This window comes from Octodon degus, unplaced genomic scaffold (genome assembly GCF_000260255.1).
Source record: "Octodon degus isolate 3935 unplaced genomic scaffold, OctDeg1.0 scaffold00230, whole genome shotgun sequence".
In the NCBI taxonomy this organism is placed as follows: Eukaryota; Metazoa; Chordata; class Mammalia; order Rodentia; family Octodontidae; genus Octodon; species Octodon degus.
In genome coordinates, this window is record NW_004524806.1 from 3,178,171 (window position 1) to 3,185,145 (window position 6,975).

At 40.2% G+C, this 6,975-nt stretch overlaps 1 protein-coding gene and 1 pseudogene across 1 annotated transcript in view; both read right to left on the bottom strand.

The window, feature by feature from the left end:
* Hormad2 (HORMA domain containing 2) overlaps positions 1-6,975 on the bottom strand; it is a 135,866-nt gene that overhangs the window by 14,245 nt on the left and 114,646 nt on the right. The gene's annotated exons all lie outside the window — the stretch shown is intronic.
* On the bottom strand, positions 1,160-2,220 carry LOC105740916 (annotated as a pseudogene).

The window sequence follows — 6,975 nt, forward strand, 5'->3', positions numbered from 1 at the left end:
GTTTGTAAATAGGATATCATGTCCATATCTTGTACAGCAGTTAACCACTGGGAAGAATGTGTGCAATGTGTTAATTATTGAAACTGTCCTACCAATGTAGTATGAAACTGTCTCATTGCTATTTGTTTCTCAATAAAATTATGGGAAAAAAATGTTAACACACTATAATCCTAGCACCCAAGAGGCTGAGGCAGGAGGGTTACTGCAAGTCTGAGGCCAGCCTGGGCTACAAAGTGATCTCAAGGACAGCCTGAACTGTATAATAAGACCCTGTCTCAAAAACACAAAAAACAAACAAAAAAATCCAAAAGTAGTGTTAATGTTACTTATGATCTAGGTTTAAAATATCATTTTAAAGTTATAAAACTTAAGGTTAAAATTAAAATTTTATGCTTCCTGTTAAAAATGTTTGAAAGCTTACAACAGCCCATAGACTAAGAGTATCATAATGCTGTGTTACTTATTCCATACAGATGGGGAAACTGAAATTTGGAGAATGAAATTACTCAGTTCACACATTTAGTACATGGAAGTCTTAAACTCAAGTCTCCTGACTTTAAAATTAATGTTTCTTACAATTTACTTCTTCAACCAAAGGGGGAAAACAAGGGCAGACAACTGTAGGAGAGGACATCAGAACTATTGTAGGGAGGGCCCTTGGACTTGTATCTGGGATTGACCCATGTTTTTTTTCTTGTTCAAGGTTTATTTGGTATTGTAGTTGGTGTGACACTGGGTTGCACTGTTCACAGGTAGACCTTTTTACATTGTACAGCAATGTACATTACTCATATATATAATAAACAAAATAAAATCCTTTAAGACAGTTTTGCATAAGACATGCAGTACTGGATTTGTACGCTGGATCCCAGGTTGTGACCAGCTGGGGAAAGGTCAGACAAGGCTTGGTGGGTGAAGCTGTGTAACACATCTGTCTGAAGAGTAACTGTAGCCTGCACAGCGAGGTGTCTCAGAGGTGCTGGGCTACTTCACACTAAGCAGGACTACAAGTGCAGCAGCATCCGGCACCGGGACAGAGCTGTGGGGTTCTGCGAACTGTTTCTACTTCTAACTTTCGGAAGCTGATGCTTTCCCAGGCTATCTAATAGTGTTGTTTCCATCACATGTCAGATGAAAAGGACAACTAGCACAACTGCAACTAAACCCTCCTGCAGCCTAGACAGTGACATGGTGACACTGGAAGACTCTAAAACTGCAGCTCCTTCTGGATCGACCACAGGGTATCCACACTTTTCTTCAAACATGCCTCTTCCTCAGGAGTCAGAATCACCTTCACAACATCAGAGATCCCATTCTGTCGCAGGACACAAGGGACACTAAGGAAGACATCATCCTTGTTTCCATAGAGCCCTTTAAACATGGTAGAAATTGGATGCACCCTCCTAAGGTGCTTCATTATACTTTCTGCCAAATCTGCCACTGACAGTCCAGTGACCCAGGCTGTGTAGCCTTTTAGTTTGATCACTTCATAAGCACTGTCAACCACCTGTCTGTGAACCTCTTTCCAATGCTCCTTATCCCCATCAGTTCCTAACTCAGGGTGCAGATTCTTCAGGGCGACACCAGCAACATTCACACCACTCCACACAGGGACGCTGGAGTCTCCGTGCTCCCCAAGGATCCAGCTGTGGCAGCTCAGTGGGTGCACATCCAACCTTTTCCCCACCAGGTAGTGGAACTGGGCTGAATCTAGGTTGCAACCACTGCCAATAACATGGTTCTTGGGAAAGCTGCTTATCTTCCAAGGCACATAGGTCAAATGTCCACTGGGTTGGACACAACAAGCAACTTGCAGTTGGGGCTGTACTTTACCACATTAGGAATGATGAACTTGAAGATGTTCATATTACGCTGCACCAAATTAAGATGGCCCTCTCCCTCTTGCTGATGTGCTCCAGTGGTGATAATAACCAGCTTGGCGTTTGCAGTTACATTATAGTCTTTGCCAGAGACAATTTTTGGTGTCTTAAGGAAAAGGCTGCCGTGAAGATCCACCATCTCTCCCTTCAGTATGTCTTCCATGACATCAACAAGAGCAAGTTCATCTGCCAAGTCCTTCATTAAGATACTGATGGCACAGGCCATGCCAATGGCACCAACCCTGACAACTGTGATCTTATTCTGGGGCACCTATTCTTTCTTAAGGAGATTTACAATCAGCCGATCCTTGAGATTGGCCATCTTGGACTTAGAACCAAAAGGAACTGGGAATGCATGTGGGGCAGAAACACTTCTGAGATCTAGACTCGGCAGCAGCAGCAGCTCCTACTAGGGCCTCAAATTAAACAGCCAAAGCAAAATTCAGTGTTTTCCTTTTAAACCAATTTTTTCCTGTAATTTTTAAATTTTTGTCAGTCATTATTTTTAGTCATCAAGGTAGCCTATAGTATTCTTGTAATGAGTGAATGAAATGACCCAGAGAGGGTACCTGGTATAATGTTTCACATGTACAGATCATTCAATGACTGACAGCTGTCATCATTCCTGCTGTCCTAAGAGTCCCTGATTGAGCCAAATTTTATCCTTGTGGTCCTTGTAGTAGGCTGAAAACTACAGCACCCCCCCCCACTACTGCCAAAGATACCATCTCTGAATTCCTGATGATGAATGCTACCTTATACAGGAAAAAAAGGAGGGGAGGAGTCTTCGCAGATATGATTTAGGATTTTGAGGTAGACAGATTATTCTTAATTACCCAAGGGAGCCTTACATATGGTCATAAGTATCCTTTTTTTGTGTGACTGGCTCAGCCTGCCCTGTGGGCAGGGCTAGCATGGCATGTGGTGCTGGGGATTGAACTGTGGCCCCTGCAGCTGCCCAAGCTTCCCTAATCAGGCGCTTTAGACCACTGAGCTATCCTGCCGGCCCCATATGTATTCCTATAAGAAGGCAGGTAGAAATTTGAACACAGGAGGCTGTAGGTATATGTATATGACTATAGAGGCAGAGACTGGAATGGTATTGCCACAGCCAACAAATGCTAATGGCTAAAGCTGGAGGAGACAAGTTCCTCATCTGCATTATTCACATTTCAGGTGCTCAGTAGCCACATGTATTAAGTTATATTGGACATCACAGACACCAAACATTTTCATTACCACAGAAAGTTCATTGGATAGTGCTGCAATATTGGGCAATCTAGGGTTTTTTAAAAAATTTTTTATTTATTTGTGTGTGTGTGTGTGTGTGTGTGTGTGAGTGTGTGTGTGAGGCCAGCTCAGACCACCAGAGGGCGGGGCTGGCTGGCATGTGGTGCTGGGGGATTGAACCGTGGTCCCTGTGCTTTGCTAAGCTTGTTCTAAGTAGGTGCTTTAGACCACTGAGCCACCTCACCAGTCCAGCAATCTAGGTTTAAGTTAACAGAAAATATCCATTTTCTGTTAAAGGACCATTGTGATAACAGGAATATAGCTACTAGTAATAATGTTTCCTCAAAATGAAAAGGACTTGTAAAACCAACTTTCTCCAGATTAATTCAGCAAATTAACACAATCCTAACCAAAATGTCTATTAGAACTTAATAAGCTGATTCTAATAATTATGTGGAGGAGAAAATGTATGGAAAAGTCTGTAAAAATTGAAAAAGAAAAATAATGAGAATGAAGTTTCCCTTTCAAAAATCCAAATATACTATTAAGTAATTAAAACATGGTAACAATAGTTCAGTCACAAGTTCTCTTTCCCATCTTGCAAGATGGTGGGCCAAAGACCTGAGATGCCAGACACTAAAGAGAAGAAACCCGAAGCCAAGAAAGCTGCTGCCAGTGGTACTGGTAAAAAGGGTAAGGTAAAAGCAAAAAAGTCCAAGAAGGGAGAGCCCCACTGCAGCCAAAATCCTGTCCCGGTTAGAAGAATTGGTAGATACTCCTGATCTGCTATGTATTCCAGAAAGGCTTGGTACAAGAGAAAGTACACAGCTAATAAATCAAAGATTGAGAAGAAAAGGTAGGAGACAGTTCCTGCTACAATGACAAAACCAGTTGGTGGGGACAAGAATGGACGTAGCCGGGTGGTCAAGCTTTGAAAAATGCCTAGATACTATTATACTGAAGATGGGCCCCAAAAGCTCTTGAGCCACAGCAAGAAACCCTTCAGTCAGCGTGCGAAGAAACTTTGAGCTAGCATCACTCCCAGCACCATCTTGATCATCCTCACTGGACGTCACAGAGGCAAGAGAGTGGTCTTCCTGAAGCAGTTGGCCAGTGGCTTGCTACTTGTGATGGGGCCTCTTAGCCTTAATTGTATGTTTTTGCAGAAAATTTTAAAGATTTCTAAAATTTATATGGGGGAGCTGAAGTGTGGATCAGGGTACTCACCTAGGATGTGTGAGGACCTGGGGTTGATCTCCAGCAAAACACACACACACACACACACACACACACACACACACACACACTAAAATTTACATGGAACATGAAAGGACTATAAATAGTCAAAACAATCTTGAATAAAAAGAAAAAAGTTAGAAATCTCACACTTTTTGATCTTAATATTCACTACAATGCTACAATGACCAAGGTAAGTGGGACTGTCATAGCATAGACATGAAGATCAGTGCAATAAAATAGAAAATCTACAAATAGGTTCTTATGTATTTGTTCCAATGACTTTCAACAAGTTGCTAGAAATATTCAAGGGAGAAAATATAGATTTTAATCAAATGATGTTGAGAAAACCAGATATCCATATTCAAATGTTTGAAGTTGAAACTTTATCTTAGATCATATACAAAATGTAAACTCAAACTAGATAAATGAGGGCCATGGAGATAGCTCAGTGATCTAAGCACCTGTAAGGACCCAGGTTCGATCCCTGGCACATGCCATACTGGCCCTACCCAGGCACACCGAGTCAGCCACCAAGAGCAGGCGTGGTGGCACATACCTGTAATCCCAGCACTGGGGAGGCTGAAACAGGAGGATCACTATGAATTGAGCTGCGTAGTGAGACCCTGTACCAAACACATTAAAAAAAAAAACAATGACTAAAATTCAGCCAAAACTATAAAATTCTTAGGATAAAACATAGGGAGTGGTTTTGTTACCGTTCTGCTTAATATACAAACTTTCATTCTTTTTTTCTTTTTTTTTGGCCTGCTCAACCTTCTTGCGTGTAGGGCTGGCACAGCATGTGGTGCCAGGGATCAAACCACGGTCTCCTGTGCCTGCCCAAGCTTGCCTAAGCAGATCCTTTAGACTGCTGAGTTATCTCGCTGGCCCCAGGGAGCAGTTTTATAACAAACTTGGCAAGGGTTTCTTGGATATGGCAAAAGAAACAGAGGAAACAAAAGAAAACACAGGAATACTGGACTTGATAAAAAAATTAAAACTTTTGTGCATCAAAGGATACTCTCAAGACATAGAAAAAGACCACTGTAGAAGGGTAAAAGGCTGGGTGTAGTGGCACATGCCTGCAATTTCAGTCTTCAGGAGGTAGAAGCAGGAGGATCACCATGAGTTTATGGCTAGCCTGGACTACATAGTGAGTTCAAGCCCAGCCCAAATTACATAGCAAGACCCTGTTTCCTAAAAAATACTTGTAAACTATCTGATAAAGGATGAATGTCTGGAATATATAAAGAATACCTATAGCTCAACAATAAAGCAACCTGATTTTAAAATGAAGAGATATTTTAAAAGAAGAGGTATTTCTCCAAAGATGTACAAATGGCCAATAAACACATGAGAACATAAGACAAAGAAAATGACAAGTACTAGAGATGATGTGGTAATAGTAGAAATGTAAAAAATTTGGCAGGTATGGTAAGCAGTAGAACAGTTACTCGAAATACTGAAAATGGAACTACCATATGCTCCAGGAATTCCACTTGTAGGTATATACAGTATTCAAAAGGATTAAAAATGGTAATGTATAAAGACATTTGCACACCTATGTTCACAGGGTTATTCACAATAGTGAAAAAGTAAAAGCAACTCAAATGTCCACCAATAGATGAGTGGATAGAAAAATAGGTATATACATACAATGTAATATTATTCAATCTTGAAAAGGAAGGACATTCTGATAAATACAACATGGATGAACCTTAAAAACATTATGCTAAGTGAAAATCTGGTCACCAAAGGACAAATATTGTTTGACTCCACTTGTATGAGATATGAAAAATAGTCCAATTCATAGACAGAAACTAAACTGATGGTTACCAGGCACCAAGGAAAGAGAAAGATGGGGAGTTATTGTTTAATGGGTATGGCATCTAAGTTTGGAAAGATAAGGAAGTTCTGGAGGTTGGTGATAGTGGTAATTGTACAACAATATAAATGTACTTACTGTCATTGAACTGTATATTCAAAAAATGATTAAAATGGGATGGGTGTGGTGGCACACACCTATAATCCCAGCACTTGGGAGGCTGAGGCAGGAGGATTGCCGTAAAGTTTTAGCCCAACCTGAACTACATAGGCAATTCAAGTCCTGCCTGAACTCCATGGCAAGATCCTGTCTCAAAAAATTTTAAAAAATTGGTCAAAATGATAAATGCTAAAATACATATTTTGCCATAGCAAAAAAAAAAAAAAAAAAAAAAAAAGCAGCACATACTTCATCTTCAGAAAGATGAGACCATAAAGGAAAACAAATTTCTTACAGAGTAGTCTTTGAACAGGACAATTTGGGTAATCTACAAAAATTTCAAATGCTTATCTCCTAATTGCTGGGGATCTTCCCTAGAGAAATGCTCTCATATGTGCACATGGAGTCATATTCAAGAATATTCCCAGAAGCAATGTTCCTAAAGAAAAGCAAAAAAAATTTAAATGTTCCATCAATTGCAGAAATTTGAAACAAACTAGGACTCTTCAATATTAAGGTAAAGGTTGCTGCAGATAAAAAGAGTAAGGTTCACCTAAATATACTGATAAGGAAAAGTCTCCAAGATATTTGGTAAGTGGAAAAAACAAATTTTAGAAAAAAAAAAACAGTATCTCATTTATA